The sequence below is a fragment of the Triticum aestivum genome, chromosome 7A (genome assembly GCF_018294505.1).
Source record: "Triticum aestivum cultivar Chinese Spring chromosome 7A, IWGSC CS RefSeq v2.1, whole genome shotgun sequence".
NCBI lineage: Eukaryota > Viridiplantae > Streptophyta > Magnoliopsida > Poales > Poaceae > Triticum > Triticum aestivum.
The window spans coordinates 621,381,561-621,407,304 of NC_057812.1; the positions used below are offsets into that span (position 1 = coordinate 621,381,561).

At 41.2% G+C, this 25,744-nt stretch overlaps 1 pseudogene; it reads right to left on the minus strand.

Annotated features, from left to right (window-relative positions):
- Positions 1 to 25,717, minus strand: part of LOC123153583 (G-type lectin S-receptor-like serine/threonine-protein kinase At2g19130) — a 28,583-nt pseudogene extending 2,866 nt beyond the window's left edge.
- Positions 25,718 to 25,744: the final 27 nt, after the last annotated feature.

A 25,744-nucleotide genomic window follows, 5' to 3' on the forward strand; every position in this document is an offset into this window, starting at 1 on the left:
ATCAAAACCCTAATGTCACCTAGATACTCCAATGTCACCTCAAGTATCCGTGGGTATGATTATACGATATGCATCACACAATCTCCGATTCATTTATTCAACCAACACAAAGGACCTCAAAGAGTGCCCCAAAGTTTCTACCGGAGAATCACGACAAAAACGTGTGCCAACCCCTATGCATAGGTTCATGGGCGGAACCCGCAAGTTGATCACCAAAACATACATCAAGTGAATCACGTGATATCCCACTGTCACCACAGATACGCACGGCAAGACATACATCAAGTGTTCTCAAATCTTTAAAGACTCAATCCGATAAGATAACTTCAAAGGGGAAACTCAATCCATTACAAGAGAGTAGAGGGGGGAGAAAACATGATAAGATCCAACTATAATAGCAAAGCTCGCGATACATCAAGATCGTGCCAAACCAAGAACACGAGAGAGAGAGAGAGAGAGAGAGAGAGAGAGAGAGAGAGAGAGAGAGAGAGAGAGATCAAACACATAGCTACTGGTACATACCCTCAGCCCCGAGGGAGAACTACTCCCTCCTCGTCATGAAGAGCACCAGGATGATGAAGATGGCCACCGGAGAGGGATTGCCCCCTCCGGCAGGGTGCCGGAGCGGGTCTAGATTGGCTTTCGGTGGCTACGGAGGCTTCTGGCGGCGGAACTCCCGATCTATTGTGTGTTCTGGAAGTTTTAGGATACGTAGGTATATATGGATGCAGGAAGTACGCCGGTGGAGCTTCGGGGGCCCCACGAGGCAGGGGGCGCACCCTAGGGGGGTGGGCGCCCCCCACCCTCATGGGCACCTCCCTTCTCTCCCGACGTGGGGTCCAAGTCCATCCGGTAGCTTTCCTTCCAAAAATAACTTCTCTAGTTGATTTCGTTCCGTTTCGACTCCGTTTGATATTCCTTTTCTTCGAAACACTGAAATAGGCAAAAAAAACATCAAATCTGGGCTGGGCCTCCGGCTAATAGGTTAGTCCCAAAAATAATATAAAAGTGGGTAATAAAGCCCAATATTGCCCAAAACAGTAGATAACATAGCATGGAGCAATCAAAAATTATAGATACGTTGGAGACGTATCAAGCATCCCCAAGCTTAATTCCTGCTCGTCCTCGAGTAGGTAAATGATAAAATAAAGAATTTTTGATGTGTAATGCTAGTTGGCATAATTTCAATGTAACTCTTCTTAATTGTGATATGAATATTCAGATCCGAAAGATTCAAGACAAAGTTCATATTGACATAAAATGATAATACTTCAAGCATACTAACTAAGCAATTATGTCTTCTCAAAATAACATGGCCAAAGAAAGTTCATCCCTACAAAATTATATAGTTTAGTCATGTTTCATTTTCGTCACACAAGAATGCTCTCATCATGCACAACCCCGATGACAAGCCAAGCAATTGTTTCATACTTTGGTAATCTCAAACTCATAAACTTTCACGCAATACATGAGCGCGAGCCATGGATATAGCACTATGGGTGGAATAGAATATAATGAGGGGGGTTATGTGGAGAAGACAAAAAGGAGAAAGTCTCACATCAACGAGGCTAATCAATGGGCTATGGAGATGCCCACCGATTGATGTTAATGCAAGGAGTAGGGATTGCCATGCAACGGATGCACTAGAGCTATAAATGTATGAAAGCTCAACAAAAGAAACTAAGTGGGTGTGCATCCAACTTGCTTGCTCATGAAGACCTAGGGCACTTGAGGAGGCCCATTGTTGGAATAAACAAGCCAAGTTCTATAATGAAAAATTCCCACTGTTATATGAAAGTGACAAAACAAGAGACTCTCTACTATGAAGATCATGGTGCTACTTTGAAGCACAAGTGTGGTAAAAGGATAGTAGCATTGTCCCTTCTCTCTTTTTCTCCCATTTTCATTTTTTTGGGCCTTCTCTTTTTTTATGGCCTTTCTCTTTTTTTGGGCCTTCTCTTTTTTATGGTCTTTCTCTTTTTTTATTCCTGACTTGGGACAATGCTCTAATAATGATGATAATCACACTTCTATTTATTTACAACTCAATGATTAAAACTCGATACTAGAATAAAGATCACTCTATATGAATGCCTCCGGCGGTGTACCGGGATTGCGATGAATCAAGTGTGACATGTATGAAGAATTATGGACGGTGGCTTTGCCACAAATATGATGTCAACTACATGATCATGCAAAGCAATATGACAATGATGATGCGCGTCATAATAAACGGAATGGTGGAAAGTTGCATGGCAATATATCTCGGAATGGCTATGGAAATGCCATAATAGGCAGGTATAGTGGCTGTTTTGAGGAAGATATAAGGAGGTTTATGTGTGATAGAGCGTATCATATCACGGGGTTTGGATGCACCGACGAAGTTTGCACCAACTCTCAATGTGAGAAAGGCCAATGCACGGTACCGAAGAGGCTAGCAAGGATGGAAGGGTGAGAGTGCGTGTAATCCATGGACTCAACATTAGTCATAAAGAACTCACATACTTATTGCAAAAATATACAAGTCATCAAAAACCTCGGTACTACGCGCATGCTCCTAGGGGGATAGATTGGTAGGAAAAGACCATCGCTTGTCCCCGACCGCCACTCATAAGGAAGACAATCAAATAACACCTCATGTTTCAAATTTGTTGCATAACGTTTACCATACCTACATGCTACGGGACTTGCAAACTTCAACACAAGTATTTCTCAATTTCACAACTACTCAACTAGCACGACTTCGATATTATTACCTCCATATCTCAAAACAATCATGAAGCATCAAACTTCTCTTAGTATTCAACACCCTCATAAGAGAATTTTATTATTAATCTTATGTACCTAGCATATTAGGATTTTAAGAAAATTGCCATGCTATTTAAGACTCTCAAAATAATATAAGTGAAGCATGAGAGTTCATCTATTTCTTCAAAATAAAACTACCACCATGCTCTAAAAGGTATAAGTGAAGCACTAGAGCAAATGACAAACTACTCCGAAAGATATAAGTGAAGATCAATGAGTAGTCGAATAATTATGCAACTATGTGAAGACTCTCTAACATTTAAGAATTTCAGATCTTGATACTTTGTTCAAACAGCAAGAAAAACAAAATAAAATGACATCTAACAATAGCAAACATCATGTGAAGAAGCAAAAACTTAGGATCAACCGATACTAACCGATAGTTGTTGAAGAAGAAAGGTGGGATGCCAATCGGGGCATCCCCAAGCTTAGACGCTTGAGACTTCTTGAAATATTATCTTGGGGTGCCTTGAGCATCCCCAAGATTGAGCTTTTGTGTCTCCTTAATTCCTCTCATATCACGGTCTCCCTAAATCTCAAAAGCTTCATCCACACAAAACTCAACAAGGACTCGTGAGATAAGTTAGTATAAACCATTGCAAAAACCTTATCATACTCTACTGTAGCAAATCACTAAAATTATTATTCAACATTGCATACTAAATGCCTCTGCATATTTAATAGTCCTATCCTCAAATAGAATCATTAAAGAAGCAACTAAATGCAAACAATGCAAACACAACAACAATCTGCCTAAACAGGATAGTCTGTAAAGAATGCAGCAACTGAAGGAAATTTGCCCTAGAGGCAATAATAAAGTTATTATTTATTTCCTTATTTCATGATAAATGTTTATTATTCATGCTAGAATTGTATTAACCGGAAACATAATACATGTGTGAATACATAGACAAACATAGTGTCACTAGTATGCCTCTACTTGACTAGCTCGTGGATCGAAGATGGTTATGTTTCCTAGCCATAGACATGAGTTGTCATTTGATTAACGGGATCACATCATTAGGAGAATGATGTGATTGACTTGACCCATTCCATTAGCTTAGCACTTGATCGTTTAGTTTGTTGCTATTGCTTTCTTCATAACTTATACATGTTCCTATGACTATGAGATTATGCAACTCCCGTTTACCGAAGGAACACTTTGTGTGCTACCAAACATCACAATGTAACTGGGTGATTATAAAGGTGCTTTATAGGTGTCTTCGAAGGTACTTGTTGGGTTGGCGTATTTCGAGATTAGGATTTGTCACTCCGATTGTCGGAGAGGTATCTTTGGGCCCTCTCGGTAATGCACATCACTTAAGCCTTGCAAGCATTGCAACTAATAAGTTAGTTGCGGGATGATGTATTATGGAATGAGTAAAAGAGACTTGCCGGTAACGAGATTGAACTAGGTATTGAGATATCGACGATCGAATCTCGGGAAAGTAACATACCGATGACAAAGGGAACAACGTATATTGTTATGCGGTTTGACCGATAAAGATCTTCGTAGAATATGTGGAAGCCAATATGAGCATCCAGGTTCCGCTATTGGTTATTGACCGGAGACGTGTCTCGGTCATGTCTACATAGTTCTCGAACCCGTAGGGTCCGCACGCTTAAGGTTTCGATGACAGTTATATTATGAGTTTATGAGTTTTGATGTACCGAAGGAGTTCGGAGTCCCGGATGAGATCGGGGACATGACGAGGAGTCTCGAAATGGTCGAGACGTAAAGATCGATATATTGGACGACTATATTCGGACATCAGAAAGGTTCCGAGTGATTCAAGTATTTTTCGGAGTACCGGAGAGTTATGGGAATTCGCCGGGGAGTATATGGGCTTTATTGGGCTTTAGGGGAAAGAGATAGGAGAGGTTGGGCGCCCCCCCAAGGCCTAGTCCGAATTGGACTAAGGGGAGGGGCTGCGCCCCCTCCTTCCTTCTCTTCTCCCTTCCCTTGCCTTGACTCCTACTCCTACTACTTGGAAGGGGGGAATCCTACTCCCGGTGAGAGTAGGACTCCTCCAGGGCGCGCCATAGGGGCCGGCCCTATCCCCCCTCCTCCACTCCTTTATATACGTGGCCAAGGAGCACCCCATAGACACAACAATTGATCCTTGAGATCTATTAGCCATGTGCGGTGCCCTCCTCCACCATAATCCTCGATAATATTGTAGCGGTGCTTAGGCGAAGCCCTACGACGGTAGAACATCAAGATTGTCACCACGCCGTCGTGCTGACGGAACTATTCCCCGACATTCTGCTGGATCGGAGTCTGGGGATCGTCATCGAGCTGAACGTGTGCTAGAACTCGGAGGTGCCATAGTTTCGGTGCTTGATCGGTCGGGCCGTGAAGACGTACGACTACATCAACCGCGTTGTGCTAACGATTCCGCTTCCGGTCTACGAGGGTACGTAGACAACACTCTCCCCTCTCGTTGCTATGCATCACCATGATCTTGCGTGTGCATAGGAAATTTTTGAAATTGCTACGTTCCCCAAAAGTGGCATCCGAGCCAGGTTTTATGTGTTGATGTAATATGCATGAGTAGAACACAAGTGAGTTGTGGGCGATATAAGTCATACTGCTTATCAGCATGTCACACTTTGGTTCGGCGGTATTGTTGGATGAAGCGGCCTGGACCGACATTACACGTACGCTTACGCGAGACTGGTTCTATCGACGTGCTTTGCACACATGTGTCTAGCGGGTGTCAGTTTCTCCAACTTTAGTTGAACCAAGTGTGGCTACGCCCGGTCCTTGCGAAGGTTAAAAGAGCACCAACTTGACAAAATATCGTTGTGGTTTCGATGCGTAGGTAAGAACGGTTCTTGCTCAGCCCGTAGCAGCCACGTAAAACTTGCAACAACAAAGTAGAGGACGTCTAACTTGTTTTTGCAGGGCATGTTGTGATGTGATATGGTCAAGACGTGATGAGATATAAGTTGTTGTATGAGATGATCATGTTTTGTTGAAGTTATCGGCAACCGGCAAAAGCCTTATGGTTATCTCTCTATTGCATAAGATGCAAGCGTCAAATAATTGCTTTACTTTATCGCTATGCGATAGCAATAGTTGCAAGAGCAATTGTTGGCGAGACAACCATGTGACGACACATTGATATAGATCAAGATGATGGAGATCATGGTGTCATGCCGGTGACGATGGAGATCATGACGATGCTTTGGAGATGGAGATCAAAGGCACAAGATGATGATGGCCATATCATGTCACATATTATAATTGCATGTGATGTTTATCTTTTATACATCTTATTTTGCTTAGTTCGGTGGTAGCTTTATAAGATAATCTCTCACTAAATTATCAAGGTATAAGTGTTCTCCCTGAGTATGCACCATTGCGAAAGTTCTTCGTGCTGAGACACCACGTGATGATCAGGTGTGGTAGGCTCTACGTTCAAATACAACGGGTGCAAAACAGTTGCACACGCGGAATACTCAGGTTAAACTTGACGAGCCTAGTATATAACAAATATGGCCTCGGAACACGAAGACCAAAAGGTCGAGCGTGAATCATATAGTAGATATGATCAACATAGTGATGTTCACCATTGAAACTACTCCATCTCACGTGATGATCAGACATGGTTTAGTTGATTTGGATCACGTGATCACTTAGAGGATTAGAGGGATGTCTATCTAAGTGGGAGTTCTTAAGTAATATGATTAATTGAACTTAAATTTATCATGAACTTAGTCCTGGTAGTATTAGCATATCTATGTTGTAGATCAATAGCTCGCATTTAGCTCCCCTGTTTTATTTTTGATATGTTCCTAGAGAAAACTAAGTTGAAAGATGTTAGTAGCAATGATGCGGATTGGATCCGTGATCTGAGGTTTATCCTCATTGCTGCACAGAAGAATTATGTTCTTGATGCACCGCAAGGTGACAGACCTATTGCAGAAGCAGATAAAGACGTTATGAACGTTTGGCTAGCTCAATATGATGACTACTTGATAGTTTAGTGCACCATGCTTAACAGCTTAGAATCGGGACTTCAAAGACGTTTTGAACGTCATGGACCATATGAGATGTTCCAGGAGTTGAAGTTAATATTTCAAGTAAAATACCCGAGTTGAGAGATATGAAGTCTCCAACAAGTTCTATAGCTAAAAGATGGAGGAGAATAGCTCAAGCAGTGAGCATGTGCTCAGATTGTCTGGGTACTACAATCGCTTGAATCAAGTGGGAGTTAATCTTCCAGATAAAATAGTGATTGACAGAATTCTCTAGTCACCATCACCAAGTTAGTAGAACTTCGTGATGAACTATAATATGCAAGGGATGACGAAAGTAATTCCCAAGCTCTTCGTAATGCTGAAATCGACGAAGGTAGAAATCAAGAAAAACATCAAGTGTTGATGGTTAACAAGACCACTAGTTTCAAGAAAAGGGCAAAGGGAAAGAAAGGGAACTTCAAGAAGAACGGCAAGCAAGTTGCTGCTCAAGTGAAGAAGCCCAAATCTGGACGTAAGCCTGAGACTAAGTGCTTTCACTGCAAAGGGACTGGTCACTAGAAGCGGAACTACCCCAAGTAATTGGCAGATAAGAAGGATGGCAAAGTGAACATAGGTATATTTGATATACATGTTATTGATATGTACTTTACTAGTGTTCATAGCAACCCCTCGGTATCTGATACTGGTTCAGTTGCTAAGAGTAGTAACTCGAAACGGGAGTTGCAGAATGAACAGAGACTCGTTAAGGGTGAAGTGATGATGTGTGTTGGAAGTGGTTCCAAGATTGATATGATCATCATCGCACACTCCCTATACTTTCGGGATTAGTGTTGAACCTAAATAAGCGTTATTTGGTGTTTGCGTTGAGCATGAATATGATTTGATCATGTTTATTGCAATACGGTTATTCATTTAAGTAAGAGAATAAATTGTTGTTCTGTTTACATGAATAAAACCTTCTATGGTCATACACCCAATGAAAATGGTTTGTTGGATCTCGATTGTGGTAATACACATTCTCATAATATTGAAGCCAAAAGATGCAAAGTTAATAATGATAGTGCAACTTATTTGTGGCACTGCCGTTTAGGTCATATTGGTGTAAAGCGCATGAAGAAAACCCATGCTGATGGGCTTTTGGAATCAGTTGATTATGAATCAGTTGATGCTTGCGAACCGTGCCTCATGGGCAAGATGACTAAGACTCCGTTCTCCGGAACAATGGAGCAAGCAACCGACTTATTGGAAATGATACATACTGATGTATGCAGTCCGATGAATGTTGAGGCTCGCGGCGGGTATCGTTATTTTCTGACCTTCACAGATGATTTGAGCAGATATGGGTATATCTACTTGATGAAACATAAGTCTGAAACATTTGAAAAGTTCAAAAACTTCAGAGTGAAGTGGAAAATCATCGTGACAAGAAAATAAAGTTTCTACGATCTGATCGCAGAGACAAATATTTGAGTTACGAGTTTGGTCTTCAATTAAAACAATGTGGAATAGTTTCACAAAATCGTGCCACCTGGAACACCACAACATAATGGTGTGTCCGAACGTCATAACCGTACTACTATTGGATATAGTGCAATCTATGATGTTTCTTACCGATTAACCACTATAGTTTTGAGGTTATGCATTAGAGACAGCTACATTCACGTTAAATAGGGTACCATCTAAAATCCGTTGAGACGACACCGTATGAACTATGGTTTGGCAAGAAACCAAAGTTGTCGTTTCTTAAAAATTTGAGGTTGCAATGCTTATGTGAAAAAGTTTCAACCTGATAAGCTCAAACCCAAATCGGAGAAGTGCGTCCTCATAGGATACCCAAAAAGAAAATGTTGGGTACACCTTCTATCACAGATCCGAAGGCAAGATATTCGTTGCTGAGAATGGATCCTTTCTAGAGAAGGAGTTTCTCTCGAAAGAAGTGAGTGGGAGGAAAGTAGAACTTGATGAGGTAACTGTACCTGCTCCCTTATTGGAAAGTAGTTCATCACAGAAATCTGTTCCTGTGACTACTACACCAATTAGTAAAGCTAATGATGATGATCATGTAAACTTCAGATCAAGTTACTACCGAACCTTGTAGGTAAACCAGAGTGAGATCCGCACCAGAGTGGTACGGTAATCCTTTTCTGGAGGTCATGTTACTTGACCATGACGAGCCTATGAACTATATATGAGGAAGCGATGATGAGCCCAGATTCCATGAAATGGCTTGAGGCCATAAAATCTGAGATGGGATCCATGTATGAGAACAAAGTGTGGACTTTGATTGACTTGCCCATTAATCGGCAAGCCATTGAGATTAAATAGATCTTCAAGAGGAAGACAAACGCTGATAGTAGTGTTACTATCTACAAAGCTAGAATTGTCACAAAAATGTTTTCGACAAGTTCAAGGTGTTGACTACGATGAGAGTTTCTCACTCGTATCTATGCTCAAGTCTGTCTGAATCATGTTAGCAATTGTCATCTGGCAAATGGATAAACAAAACTGCATTCCTTAATGGATTTATTAAAGAAGAGTTGTATATGATGCAACCAGAAGGTTTTGTCAATCCTAAAGGTGCTAACAAAATATGCAAGCTCCAGCGATCCATCTATGGACTGGTGCAAGCATCTCAGAGTTGGAATATACGCTTTGATAAGTTGATCAAAGCATATAGTTTTATACAGACTTGCGGTGAAGCCTGTATTTACAAGAAAGTGAGTGGGAGCACTACAGCATTTCTGATAAGTATATGTGAATGACATATTGTTGATCGGAAATAATGTAGAATTATTCTGCAAAGCATAAAGGAATGTTTGAAAGGAGTTTTTCAAAGAAAGACCTCGGTGAAACTGCTTACATATTGAGCATCAAGATCTATAGAGATAGATCAAGACGCTTGATAAGTTTTTCAATGAGTACATACCTTGACAAGATTTTGAAGTAGTTCAAAATGGAACAGTCAAAGAAGGAGTTCTTGCCTGTGTTACAAGGTGTGAAGTTGAGTAAGACTCAAAACCCGACCACAGCAGAAGATAGAGAGAGAATGAAAGTCATTCCCTATGCCTCAGCCATAGGTTCTATAAAGTATGCCATGCTATGTACCAGACCTATTGTATACCCTGCCCTGAGTTTGGCAAGGAAGTACAATACTGATCTAGGAGTAGATCACTGGACATTGGTCAAAATTATCCTTAGTGGAATAAGGATATGTTTCTCGATTATGGAGGTGACAAAAGGTCCATCGTAAAGGGTTACGTCGATGCAAGTTTTGACATTGATCCAGATGACTCAAAGTCTCAATCTGGATACATATTGAAAGTGGGAGCAATTAGCTAGAGTAGCTTAGTGCGGAGCATTGTTGACATAGAAATTTGCAAAATACTTACGGATCTGTATGTGGCAGACCCGTTGACTAAACTTCTCTCACAAGCAAAACATGATCACACCCTAGTACTCTTTGGGCGTTAATCACATAGTGATGTGAACTAGCTAGATTATTGAATCTAGTAACCCTTTGGGTGTTGGTCACATGACGATGTGAACTATGGGTGTTAATCACATGGTGATGTGAACTATTGATGTTAAATCACATGGCGATGTGAACTAGATTATTGACTCTAGTGCAAGTGGGAGACTGAAAGAAATATGCCCTAGAGGCACTAATAAAGTTATTATTTATTTCCTTATTTCATGATAAATGTTTATTATTCATGCTAGAATTGTATTAACCGGAAACATAATACATGTGTGAATCCATAGACAAACAGAGTGTCACTAGTTTGCCTCTGCTTGACTAGCTCGTTGATCGAAGATGGTTATGTTTCCTAGCCATAGACATGAGTTGTCATTTGATTAACGAGATCACATCATTAGGAGAATGATGTGATTGACTTGACCCATTCCATTAGCTTAGCACTTGATCATTTAGTTTGTTGCTATTGCTTTCTTCATAACTTATACATGTTCCTATGACTATGAGATTATGCAACTCCCGTTTACCGGAGGAACACTTTGTGTGCTACCAAACGTCACAACGTAACTGGGTGATTATAAAGGTGCTCTACAGGTGTCTCCGAAGGTACTTGTTGGGTTGGCGTATTTCGAGATTAGGATTTGTCACTACGATTGTCGGAGAGGTATCTCTGGGCCCTCTCGGTAATGCACATCACTTAAGCCTTGCAAGTATTGCAACTAATAAGTTAGTTGCGGGATGATGTATTACAGAACGAGTAAAAGAGACTTGCCGGTAACGAGATTGAACTAGGTATTGAGATACCGACGATCGAATCTCGGGCAAGTAACATACCGATGACAAAGGGAACAACATATGTTGTTATGCGGTTTGACCGATAAAGATCTTCGTAGAATATGTGGGAGCCAATATGAGCATCCAGGTTCCGCTATTGGTTATTGACCGGAGACGTGTCTCGGTCATGTCTACATAGTTCTCGAACCCGTAGGGTCCGCACGCTTAAGGTTTCGATGACAGTTATATTATGAGTTTATGAGTTTTGATGTACCGAAGGAGTTTGGAGTCCCGGATGAGATCAGGGACATGACGAGGAGTCTCGAAATGGTCGAGACGTAAAGATCGATATATTGGACGACTATATTCGGACATCGGAAAGGTTCCGAGTGATTCGGGTATTTTTCGGAGTACCGGAGAGTTACGAGAATTCGCTGGGGAGTATATGGGCCTTATTGGGCTTTAGGGGAAAGAGAGAGGAGAGGTTGGGCGCCCCCCAAGGCCTAGTCCTAATTGGACTAAGGGGAGGGGCTGCGCCCCCTCCTTCCTTCTCTTCTCCCTTCCCTTGCCTTGACTCCTACTCCTACTACTTGGAAGGGGGGGGGGGAGTCCTACTCCCAGAGTAGGACTCCTCTAGGGCGCGCCATAGGGGCCGACCCTCTCCCCCCTCCTCCACTCCTTTATATACGTGGCCAAGGGGCATCCCATAGACACAACAATTGATCCTTGAGATCTATTAGCCGTGTGCGGTGCCCTCCTCCACCATAATCCTCGATAATATTGTAGCGGTGCTTAAGCGAAGCCCTGCGACGGTAGAACATCAAGATCGTCACCACGCCGCCGTGCTGACGGAACGCTTCCCCGACATTCTGCTGGATCGGAGTCCGGGGATCGTCATCAAGCTGAACGTGTGCTAGAACTCGGAGGTGCCGTAGTTTTGGTGCTTGATCGGTCGGGCCGTGAAGACGTACGACTACATCAACCGCGTTGTGCTAACTCTTCCGCTTCTGGTCTACGAGGGTACGTAGACAACACTCTCGCCTCTCGTTGCTATGCATCACCATGATCTTGCATGTGCGTAGGAAAATTTTAAAATTGCTACGTTCCCCAACAGCAACATCCATACTTCCCTTGCTCCAAAAAAATTATAAAAGAAAATTCCCACTATATTAAATTTATCAGAGCTTAATATGCAAAAGGTTTCAACATTTTATCACATTCTGACTTTTCTAGGGAATTATTGCAACAACGGTAAACTTTCTGTTTTCAAATAGCAACATGTGGACTTGTAAAATAGGCATAGTAAAGGCTATCAATGCCACTTTTATTGAAATAAAATATGCAAAATATTTTTATAAATAACAGCAAGCAAATCCTAACAAAATAAATTGACACTCCAAGCAGAACACATATCATGTGGTGAATAAAAATATAGCTCCAAGTAAAGTTACCAATGAACGAAGACGAAAGAGGGGATGCCTTCCGGGGCATCCCCAAGCTTAGGATTTTGGTTGTCCTTCAATATTATCTTGGGGTGCCTTGGGCATCCCCAATCTTAGGTTCTTGCCACCCCTTATTCCATAGTCCATCGAATCCTTACCCACAACTTGAAAACTTCACAACACAAAACTTAACAGAAAACTCGTAAGCTCCGTTAGTATAAGAAAATAAATCACCACTTCAAGGTACTGTAATGAACTAATTCTTTATTTATATTGGTGTTAAACCTACTGTATTCCAACCTCTCTATGGTTTATAAACTCTTTGACTAGCCATAGATTCATCAAAATAAGTAAACAACACATGAAAAACAGAATCTGTCAAATACAGAATAGTCTGTAGTAATCTGAATCAAACGTATACTTATGGAACTCATAAAATTCTCAAATAAATTTCCGGATGAGTAATTTATCTATTAATCATCTGCAAAAAGAATTAACTAAATAGCACTCTCCAAATAAAAATGGCAGCAATTCTCGTGAGCGCTAAAGTTTCTGTTTTTTACAGCATGATCAACAAGACTTTCCCCAAGTCTTCCCAAAGGTTCTACTTGGCACAAACAGTAATTAAAAGCATAAAACCACATCTAAATAGAGGCTAGATGAATTATTTATTACTAAACAGGAACAAAAAGCAAGTAACAAGAATAAAATTGGGTTGCCTCCCAACAAGCGCTATTGTTTAACGCCCCTAGCTAGGCATGATGATTTCAATGATGCTCACATAAAAGATAAGAATTGAAACATAAATAGAGCATCATGAAGAATATGACTAGCACATTTAAGTCTAACCCTCTTCCTATGCATAGGGATTTTGTGATTAAACAACTTATGGTAACAATAATCAACTTGCGTAGGAGGGCAAAACAAGCATAACTTCAAAATTTTAAGCATATAGAGAGGAAACTTGATATTGTTGCAATTCCTACAAGCATATATTCCTCCCTCATAATAATTTTCAGTAGCATCATGAATGAATTCAACAATATAACCAGTACCTAAAGCATTCTTTTCATGATCTACAAGCATAGAAAATTTACTACTCTCCACATAAGCAAGATTCTTCTCATTCAGAATAGTGGGAGTATCATAAGAGACTCGAATACTATAAATTGTTTCCACATCAAAAGAGTAATGTTCAGAAAAGGGGTAACCATAATCATGACAAGTTTTATAAATATAGTCCTCACTACTTTTTATAGCATATGTATCATCACAATAATTATCATAAGTAGGAGGCATGTTATTATCATTATAAATTTGCATATCAAAACTTGGGATACTAAAAATATCATCTTCATTAAGCGTAGCATCCCCAAGCTTGGGGAAAACATTAATTGCAGCAAATATATTCTCAAAAACATCATCTTCATCAAACATAGCATCCCCAAGCTTGGGCCTTTTCATATTATAAGCATAATCACTCTCATCATTAATAGGATGGATATCACCAATAGTATAGCAATTATCATATTCTTCCAAGCAAGTGCCAAAAGATTTTCAAGATCATAAGAAGTATCATTATCTTCCACAATTATATTTTCATGAGGCACAATAGTAATAGGAGCAGCATTATTTGAGAGAGATATCTTTTTACCTCTCTTCATTTTTCTTTTCTTCTTCTTCACCACATCATGTGTGGGTTCAATCCTCTTTTTGGAGCTCCTTATTAATGAGATTGGTTGAATAGGAGGCTCCTCCTCGTTACCTGATTCATCATAAGAAATAATAGGAGGATATTGGGAAGTCTCTTCCCTTTCATTAGTATTCTCTTCATCTTCTATTTGTTTTCTTTTCTTTATGTAATTGGCAATATAAGAATTTTCAATGCAATTCACCGCACAATACATATAAATTTTCTCTAGGTCAAAATGAAGAACTCTATCAAGGGCAAAATTTGGAATATCCTTAGTTATACGTTTCATTTCTTCGTAGCCCATAAGCAAACTAAGTTCATTATAATGTGCAAGGGAAATCAAGTCATCACAAATTTTGGACACGATTAGATCATGAAACAATTTGCATCGGATAATTAAATGACCACGTTCATTACAAAGCTCACAAGTATGGCCAAGAAAATTTAAATTTTCAGCACAATCATCTAGCTCTTCTTACAACAATTTAGTTTCTAAGTACTTATGCTTCTTGCAATATCTATCTTCTCTATTTAGTGTGTACTTACAAACCCAATGCACTCCACAAAAATTGACATGTTTATAGGAGACATTTTCATCATAACTAGTGCAATCATTATTAGTTTCATGGATATTCAAAGAATTCGTACTAACAACATTGCAATCATGCTCATCATTCAAATATTTAGTTCCAAACATTCTAATACATTCTTCTTCTAGCACATGAGCACAATTTTCCTTTCCATCATACTCACGAAAGATATTAAAAAGATGAAGCGTATGAAGCAAACTTAATTCCATTTTTTTATAGTTTTCTTTTATAAACTAAACTAGTGATAAAACAATAAGTTAAAAGACTCGATTGCAAGATCTAAAGACATACCTGTTGGGGAACGTAGTAATTTCAAAAAAAATCCTACGCACATGCAAGATCATGGTGATGCATAGCAGCGAGAGAGGAGAGTGTTGTCTACGTACCCTCGTAGACCGAAAGCGGAAGCATTAGCACAACCCGGTTGATGTAGTCGTACGTCTTCACGGCCCGACCGATCAAGCACCGAAACTACGGCACCTCCGAGTTCTAGCACACGTTCAGCTCGATGACTATCCCCGGACTCCGATCCAGCAGAATATCGGGGAAGAGTTCCGTCAGCACGACGGCGTGGTGACGATCTTGATGTTCTACCGTCGCAGGGCTTCGCCTAAGCGCCAGTACAATATTATCGAGGATTATGGTGGAAGGGGGCACCGCACACGGCTAAGAGATCAATCATCAATTGTTGTGTCTATGTGGTGCCCCTTGGCCACGTATATAAATGAGTGGAGGAGGGGGGAGAGGGCCGGCCCCTATGGCACGCCCTAGAGGAGTCCTACTCCCACCGGGAGTAGGATTCCCCCCTTCCAAGTAGTAGGAGTAGGAGTCAAGGCAAGGGAAGGGAGAAGAGAAGGAAGGAGGGGGCGCAACCCCTCCCCCTAGTCCAATTCGGACTAGGCCTTGGGGGGTGCCCAACCTCTCCTCTCTCTTTCCCCTAAAGCCCAATAAGGCCCATATACTCCCCGGCGAATTCCCGTAACTCTCCGGTACTCCGAAAAATACCCGAATCACTAGGAACCTTTTCGATGTCCGAATATAGTCGTACAATATATCGATCTTTACGTCTCGACCATTTCGAGACTCCTCGTCATGTCCCCGATCTCATCCGGGACTCCGAACTCCTTCAGTACATCAAAATATATAAACTCATAATAGAACTGTAATCGTAGCGTTAAGCGTGCGGACCCTACGGGTTCGAAAACTATGTAGACATGACCGAGACACGTCTCCGGTCAATAACCAATAGCGGAACCTGGATGCTCATATTAGCTCCTACATATTCTACGAAGATCTTTATCGGTCAGACCGCATAACAACATACGTTGTTCCCTTTGTCATCGGTATGTTACTTCCCCGAGATTCGATCGTCGGCATCTCAATACCTAGTTCAATATCGTTACCGGCAAGTCTCTTTACTCGTTCTGTAATACATCATCTCACAACTAACTCATTAGTTGCAATGCTTGCAAGGCTTAGGTGATGTGCATTACCGAGAGGGCCTAGAGATACCTCTCCAACAATCGGAGTGACAAATCCTAATCTCGAAATACGCCAACCCAACAAGTACCTTCGGAGACACCTGTAGAGAACCTTTATAATCACCCAATTATGTTGTGACATTTGGTAGCACACGAAGTGTTCCTCCGGTAAACGGGAGTTGCATAATCTCATAGTCATAGGAACATGTATAAGCCATGAAGAAAGCAATAACAACAAACTAAATGATCAAGTGCTAAGCTAACGGAATGGGTCAAGTCAATCACATCATTCTCCTAATGATGTGATCCCGTTAATCAAATGACAACTCATGTCTATGGTTAGAAAACATAACCATCTTTAATCAACGAGCTAGTCAAGTAGAGGCATACTAGTGACACTCTGTTTGTCTATGTATTCACATATGTATTATGTTTCCGGTTAATACAATTCTAGCATGAATAATAAACATTTATCATGATATAAGGAAATATATAATAACTTTATTATTGCCTCTAGGGCATATTTCCTTTAGTCTCCCACTTGCACTAGAGTCAATAATCTAGTTCACATCGTCATGTGATTTAACATCAATAGTTCACATCACCATGTGATTAACACCCATAGTTCACATCGACATGTGACCAACACCCAAAGGTTTACTAGAGTCAATAATCTAGTTCACATCGCTATGTGATTAATACCCAAAGAGTACTGAGGTGTGATCATGTTTTTCTTGTGAGAGAATTTTAGTCAACGGGTCTGCCACATTCAGATCCGTAAGTATTTTGCAAATTTCTATGTCAACAATGCTCTGCACAGATCTACTCTAGCTAATTGCTCCCACTTTCAATATGTATCCAGATTGAGATTTAGAGTCATCTGGATCAGTGTCAAAATTTGCATCGACGTAACCCTTTATGACGAATGTTTTGTCACTTCCATAATCGAGAAACATATCCTTATTCCACTAAGGATAATTTTGACCAATGTCCAGTGATCTACTCCTAGATCACTATTGTACTCCTTTGCCAAACTCAGGACAGGGTATACAATAGGTCTGGTACACAGCATGGCATACTTTATAGAACCAATGGCTGAGGCATAGGGAATGACTTTCATTCTCTCTCTATCTTCTGCCGTGGTCGGGTTTTGAGTCTTACTCAACTTCACACCTTGTAACACAGGCAAGAACTCCTTCTTTAACTGTTCCATTGTGAACTACTTCAAAATCTTGTCAAGGTATGTACTCATTGAAAAAACTTATCAAGCGTATTGATCTATCTCTATAGATCTTGATGCTCAATATGTAAGCAGCTTCACCGAGGTCTTTCTTTGAAAAACTCCTTTCAAACATTCCTTTATGCTTTGCAGAATAATTCTACATTATCTCCGATCAACAATATGTCTTTCACATATACTTATCAAAAATACTGTAGTGCTCCCACTCACTTTCTTGTAAATACAGGCTTCACCACAAGTGTGTATAAAACTATATGCTTTGATCAACTTATCAAAGCGTATATTCCAACTCCGAGATGCTTGCACCAGTCCATAGATGGATCGCTGGAGCTTGCATATTTTGTTAGTACCTTTAGGATTGACAAAACCTTCTGGTTGCATCATATACAACTCTTCTTTTATAAATCCATTAAGGAATGAAGTTTTGTTTATCCATTTGCCAGATTTCATAAAATGCGGCAATTGCTAACATGATTCAGACAGACTTAAGCATAGATACGAGTGAGAAACTCTCATCGTAGTCAACACCTTGAACTTGTCGAAAACCTTTTTGCGACAATTCTAGCTTTGTAGATAGTAACACTACTATCAGCGTCCGTCTTCCTCTTGAAGATCCATTTAATCTCAATGGCTCGCCGATCATTGGGCAAGTCAATCAAAGTCCATACTTTGTTCTCATACATGGATCTCATCTCAGATTTCATGGCCTCAAGCCATTTCGCCGAATCTGGGCTCATCATCGCTTCCTCATAGTTCGTAGGCTCGTCATGGTCAAGTAACATGACCTCCAGAACAGGATTACCGTACCACTCTGGTGCGGATCTCAGTCTGGTTTACCTACGAGGTTTGGTAGTAACTTGATCTGAAGTTACATGATCATCATCATTAGCTTCCTCACTAATTGGTGTAGTAGTCATAGGAACAAATTTCTATCATGAACTACTTTCCAATAAGGTAGCAGGTACAGTTACCTCATCAAGTTCTACTTTCCTCCCACTCACTTCTTTCGAGAGAAACTCCTTTTCTAGAAAGGATCCTTTCAAAGCAACAAATATATTGCCTTCGGATCTGTGATAGAAGGTGTACCCAACATTTTCTTTTGGGTATCCTATGAAGACGCACTTCTCCGATTTGGGTTAGAGCTTATCAGGTTGAAACTTTTTCACATAAGCATTGCAACCTCAAACTTTAAGAAACGACAGCTTAGTTTTCTTGCCAAACCATAGTTCATACGGTGTCGTCTCAACAGATTTATATGGTGCCCTATTTAACGTGAATGCAGCTGTCTCTAATGCATAACCCCAAAACGATAGTGGTAGATCAGTAAGAGACATCATAGGTCGCACCATATCTAATAAAGTACGGTTATGACGTTCGGACACACCATTACACTGTGGTGTTCCAGGTGGCGTGAGTAGGGAAACTATTTCACGTTGTTTTTAACTGAAGGCCAAACTCGTAACTCAAATATTTTACTTCTGCGATCATATCATAGAAACTTTTATTTTTGTTATGATGATTCTCCACTTCACTCTAAAATTCTTTGAACTTTTCAAATGTTTCAGACTTGTGTTTCATCAAGTAGATATACTCATAACTGCTCAAATCATCTGTGAAGATCAGAAAATAATGATACCTGCCACGAGCCTCAATATTCATTGGACCACATACATCAGTATGTATGATTTCCAACAAATATGTTGCTCGCTCCATTGTTCCAGAGAACGGAGTCTTAGTCATCTTGCCCATGAGGCATGGTTCGCAAGCATCAACTGATTCATAATCAAGTGATTCCAAAAGCCCATCAACATGGATTTTCTTCATGCGCTTTACACCAGTATGACCTAAACGGCAGTGCCACAAATAAGTTGCACTATCATTATTAACTTTGCATCTTTTGGTTTCAATATGAATATGTGTATCACTACGATCGAGATCCAACGAACCATTTTCATTGGGTGTGTAACCATATAAGGTTTTATTCATGTAAACAGAACAACAATTTATTCTCTTACTTAAATGAATAACCGTATTGCAATAAACATGATCAAATCATATTCATGCTCAACGCAAACACCAAATAACACTTATTTAGGTTCAACACTAATCCCAAAAGTATAGGGAGTGTGCGATGATGATCATATCAATCTTGGAACCACTTCCAACACACATCGTCACTTCACCCTTAACTAGTCTATGTTCATTCTGCAACTCCCGTTTCGAGTTACTACTCTTAGCAACTGAACCAGTATCAAATACCGAGGGGTTGCTACGAACACTAGTAAAATACACATCAATAATCTGTATATCAAATATACCTTTGTTCACTTTGCCATCCTTCTTATCCGCCAAATACTTGGGGCAGTTCCGCTTCCAGTGACCAGTCCCTTTGCAGTAGAAGCACTTAGTCTCAGGCTTAGGACCAGACTTGGGCTTCTTCACTTGAGCAGCAACTTGCTTGCCGTTCTTCTTGAAGTTCCCCTTCTTCCCTTTGCCCTTTCTTGAAACTAGTGGTCTTGTCTACCATCAACACTTGATATTTTTCTTGATTTCTACCTTCGTCGATTTCAGCATTACGAAGAGCTTGGGAATCGTTTTCCGTTATCCCTTGCATATCATAGTTCATCACGAAGTTCTACTAACTTGGTGATGGTGACTAGAGAATTTTGTCAATCACTATTTCATCTGGAAGATTAACTCCCACTTGATTCAAGCGATTGTAGTACCCAGACAATCTGAGCACATGCTCACTGCTTGAGCTATTCTCCTCCATCTTTTAGCTATAGAACTTGTTGGAGACTTCATATCTCTCAACTCGGGTATTTGCTTGAAATATTAACTTCAACTCCTGGAACATCTCATATGGTCCATGACGTTCAAAACATCTTTGAAGTCCCGATTCTAAGCCGTTTAAGCATGGTGCACTAAACTATCAAGTAGTCATCATATTGAGCTAGCCAAATGTTCATAACATCTGCATCTGCTCCTGCAATAGGTTTGTCACCTAGCGGTGCATCAAAGACATAATTCTTCTGTGCAGCAATGAGGATAAACCTCAGATCACGGATCCAATCCGCATCATTGCTACTAACATCTTTCAACTTAGTTTTCTCTAGGAACATATCAAAAATAAAACAGGGGAGCTAAACGCGAGCTATTGATCTACAACATAGATATGCTAATACTACCAGGACTAAGTTCATGATAAATTAAAGTTCAATTAATCATATTACTTAAGAACTCCCACTTAGATAGACATCCCTCTAATCCTCTAAGTGATCACGTGATCCAAATCAACTAAACCATGTCCGATCATCACGTGAGATGGAGTAGTTTCAATGGTGAACATCACTATGTTGATCATATCTACTATATGATTCACGCTCGACCTTTCGGTCTCCGTGTTCTGAGGCCATATCTGTTATATGTTAGGCTCGTCAAGTTTAACCTGAGTATTCTGCGTGTGCAACTGTTTTGCACCCGTTGTATTTGAACGTAGAGCCTATCACACCCGATCATCACGTGGTGTCTCAGCACGAAGAACTTTCGCAACGGTGCATACTCAGGGAGAACACTTATACTTTGATAATTTAGTGAGGGATCATCTTATAATGCTACCGTCAATCAAAGCAAGATAAGATGCATAAAAGATAAACATCACATGCAATCAATATAAGTGATATGATATGGCCATCATCATCTTGTACTTGTGATCTCCATCTCCGAAGTATCGTCATGATCACCATCGTTACCGGCGTGACACCTTAATCTCCATCGTAGCATTGTTGTCGTCTCGCCAATATTATGCTTCCACGACTATCGCTACCGCTTAGTGATAAAGTAAAGCATTACAGCGCGATTGCATTGCATACAATAAAGCGACAACCATATGGCTCCAGCCAGTTGCCGATAACTTGGTTACAAAACATGATCATCTCATACAATAAAATTTAGCATCATGTCTTGACCATATCACATCACAACATGCCCTGCAAAAACAAGTTAGACGTCCTCTACTTTGTTGTTGCAAGTTTTACGTGGCTGCTACGGGCTTAGCAAGAACCGTTCTTACCTACGCATAAAACCTAGGCTCGGATGCCACTGTTGGGGAACATAGTAATTTCAAAAAATTTCCTGCGCACACGCAAGATCATGGTGATGCATAGCAACGAGAGAGGAGAGTGTTGTCTACGTATCCTCGTAGACCAAAAGCGGAAGCGTTGACATAACGCGGTTGATGTAGTCGTACGTCTTCACGGCCCGACCGATCAAGCACCGAAACTACGGCACCTCCGAGTTCTAGCACACGTTCAGCTCGATGACGATCCCCGGACTCCGATCCAGCAGAATGTCGGGGAAGAGTTCCGTCAGCACGACGGCGTGGTGACGATCTTGATGTTCTACCGTCGCAGGGCTTCGCCTAAGCACCGCTACAATATTATCGAGGATTATGGTGGAAGGGGGCACCGCACACGGCTAAGAGATCAATCATCAATTGTTGTGTCTATGGGGTGCCCCTTGACCACGTATATAAAGGAGTGGAGGAGGGGGGAGAGGGCCGGCCCCTACGGCGCGCCCTGGAGGAGTCCTACTCCCACCAGGAGTAGGATTCCCCCCCTTCCAAGTAGTAGGAGTAGGAGTCGAGGCAAGGGAAGGGAGAAGAGAAGGAAGGAGGGGGCGCAGGCCCTCCCCCTAGTCCAATTCGGACTAGGCATTGGGGGGGGGCGCCCAACCTCTCCTCTCTCTTTCCCCTAAAGCCCAATAAGGCCCATATACTCCCCGGCGAATTCCCGTAACTCTCTGGTACTCCGAAAAATACCCGAATCACTCGGAACTTTTCCGATGTCCGAATATAGTCGTCCAATATATCGATCTTTACGTCTCGACCATTTCGAGACTCCTCGTCATGTCCCCGATCTCATCTGGGACTCCTAACTCGTTCGGTACATCAAAACATATAAACTCATAATATAACTGTCATCGTAGCGTTAAGCGTGCGGACCCTACGGGTTCGAAAACTATGTAGACATGACCGAGACACGTCTCCGATCAATAACCAATAGCGGAACCTGGATGCTCATATTGACTCCTACATATTCTACGAAGATCTTTATCGGTCAGACCGCATAACAACATACGTTGTTCCCTTTGTCATCGGTATGTTACTTGCCTGAGATTCGATCGTCGGCATCTCAATACCTAGTTCAATCTCGTTACCGGCAAGTCTCTTTACTTGTTCCGTAATACATCATCTCGCAACTAACTCATTAGTTGCAATGCTTGCAAGGCTTAGGTGATGTGCATTACTGAGAGGGCCCAGAGATACCTCTCCGACAATCGGAGTGACAAATCCTAATCTCGAAATACGCCAACCTAACAAGTACCTTCGGAGACACCTATAGAGCACCTTTATAATCACCCAGTTACGTTGTGACATTTGGTAGCACACAAAGTGTTCCTCCAGTAAACGGGAGTTGCATAATCTCATAGTCATAGGAACATGTATAAGTCATGATGAAAGCAATAGCAATAAACTAAACGATCAAGTGCTAAGCTAACGGAATGGGTCAAGTCAATCACATCATTCTCCTAATGATGTGATCCCGTTAATCAAATGACAACTCATGTCTATGGTTAGGAAACATAACCATCTTTAATCAACGAGCTAGTCAAGTAGAGGCATACTAGTGACACTCTGTTTGTCTATGTATTCACACATGTATTATGTTTCCGGTTAATACAATTCTAGCATGAATAATAAACATTTATCGTGATATAAGGAAATATATAATAACTTTATTATTGCCTCTAGGGCATATTTCCTTCAATACCTTCAAGCGCTAACCTCCCCGAAAACGGCACCAGAAAAGAGCTTGATGTCTACTACACAATATTTTTCTTGTAGACGTTGTTGGGCCTCCAAGTGCAGAGATTTTTAGGACAGTAGCAAATTTCCCTCAAGTGGATGACCTAAGGTTTATCAATCCGTAGGAGGCGTAGGATGAAGATGGTCTCTCTCAAGCAACCCTGCAACCAAATAATAAAGAGTCTCTTGTGTCCCCAACACACCCAATACAATGGTAAATTGTATAGGTGCACTAGTTCGACGAAGAGGTGGTGATACAAGTGGTATATGGATAGTAGATAAAGGTATTTGTAATATGAAAATATAAAAACAGCAAGGTAACTAATGATAAAAGTGAGCGTAGACGGTATTGCAATGATAGTAAACAAGGCCTAGGGTTCATACTTTCACTAGTGCAAGTTCCCTCAACAATAATAACATAATTGGATCACATAACTATCCCTCGACATGCAATAAAGAGTCGCTCCAAAGTCACTAATAGCGGAGAAGGAACGAAGAGATTATGGTAGGGTACGAAACCACCTCAAAGTTATTCTTTCCAATCAATCCATTGGGCTATTCCTATAATTGTCACAAACAGCCCTAGAGTTCGTACTAGAATAACACCTTAAGACACAAATCAATCAAAACCCTAATGTCACCTAGATACTCCAATGTCACCTCAAGTATCCGTGGGTATGGTTATATGATATGCATCACACAATCTCAGATTCATCTATTCAACCAACACAAAGGACCTCAAAGAGTGCCCCAAAGTTTCTACCGGAGAATCACGACGAAAACGTGTGCCAACTCCTATGCATAGGTTTATGGACGGAACCCGCAAGTTGATCACCAAAACATATATCAAGTGAATCACGTGATATCCCATTGTCACCACAGATACGCACGAAAAGACATACATCAAGTGTTCTCAAATCTTTAAAGACTCATTCCGATAAGATAACTTCAAAGGGGAAACTCAATCCATTACAAGAGAGTAGAGGGGGGAGAAAACATGATAAGATCCAACTATAATAGCAAAGCTCGCGATACATCAAGATCGTGCCAAACCAAGAACACGAGAGAGAGAGAGAGAGAGAGAGATCAAACACATAGCTATTGGTACATACCCTCAGCCCCGAGGGAGAACTACTCCCTCCTCGTCATGGAGAGCACCGGGATGGTGTAGATGGCCACCGGAGAGGGATTGCCCCCTCCGGCAGGGTGTCGGAGCGGGTCTAGATTGGCTTTCGGTGGCTACGGAGGCTTCTGGCGGCGGAACTCCCGATCTATTGTGTGTTCTGGAAGTTTTAGGACACGTAGGTATATATGGGTGCAGGAAGTACGTCGGTGGAGCTTCGAGGGCCCCACAAGGCAGGGGGGCGTGCCCTAGGGGGGTGGGCGCGCCCTCCACCCTCGTGGGCACCTCTCTTCTCTCCTGACGTGGGGTCCAAGTCCATCCGGTAGCTTTCCTTCTAAAAATAACTTCTCCAGTTGATTTCGTTCCGTTTCGACTCCGTTTGATATTCATTTTTCTTCGAAACACTGAAATAGGCAAAAAAACAGCAAATCTGGGCTGGACCTCCGGTTAATAGGTTAGTCCCAAAAATAATATAAAAGTGACTAATAAAGCCCAATATTGCCCAAAACAGTAGATAACATAGCATGGAGCAATCAAAAATTATAGATACGTTGGAGACGTATCAGTTTGCTGCTGCTTGTGTTGAAGAAACCAAGCACGTACCTGCCATTTTTGGAGACGAGCTTGTCGTTGACAGTAAGTGCTTGGCCGGCCCAGATGGCGTTCGTCGCGGCAGAATTTGCTTGGGTGCACAGGAAGAGGAGCAAGGTGAAATCTATGAGGAGATGCATGATGAACTGAAGAGGATGGAAAACCTGAGGATGCAGATACTACAGATATAAGTGTTCAAGCCTCAATTGTCTGGTCATAGCCGTAAAGGGCACGGTGGAGGCAAAAGTCAAGAGTTCATGACAACCATACAAACCGGTGGAAAACTGAATAGTATCAGCAGTCTTATTCTGGACTCCTTTTTTGCTTTGGCAGCAGTGAAAAACTTGCTTTGGACTGGGTTTGCTTGGTGGAGACTGGAGAGTGGAGAGGAAAGAGACTTGTGTGAGCATGATCAAAGTATTCGCTATCACAACATGACAAGTATGCAGACACTTCAGGCACTAGCTTGATCTGAAGGTGCCATATTTTTAAGAAAATAAACCTCAATTAATACAAATCATGTTAAGTTTTTGGTTGTATTATACACTTTGCTGTAAAGTTTTGTTTTGGCCACAACTGTTTGTATTCTTTCATGTATTTAAGAGGGCAGCAGCCATGGCATGTTTAGTTACAACAAATAATCTAGTCCTTCTCACGACACTACAACTCTGATC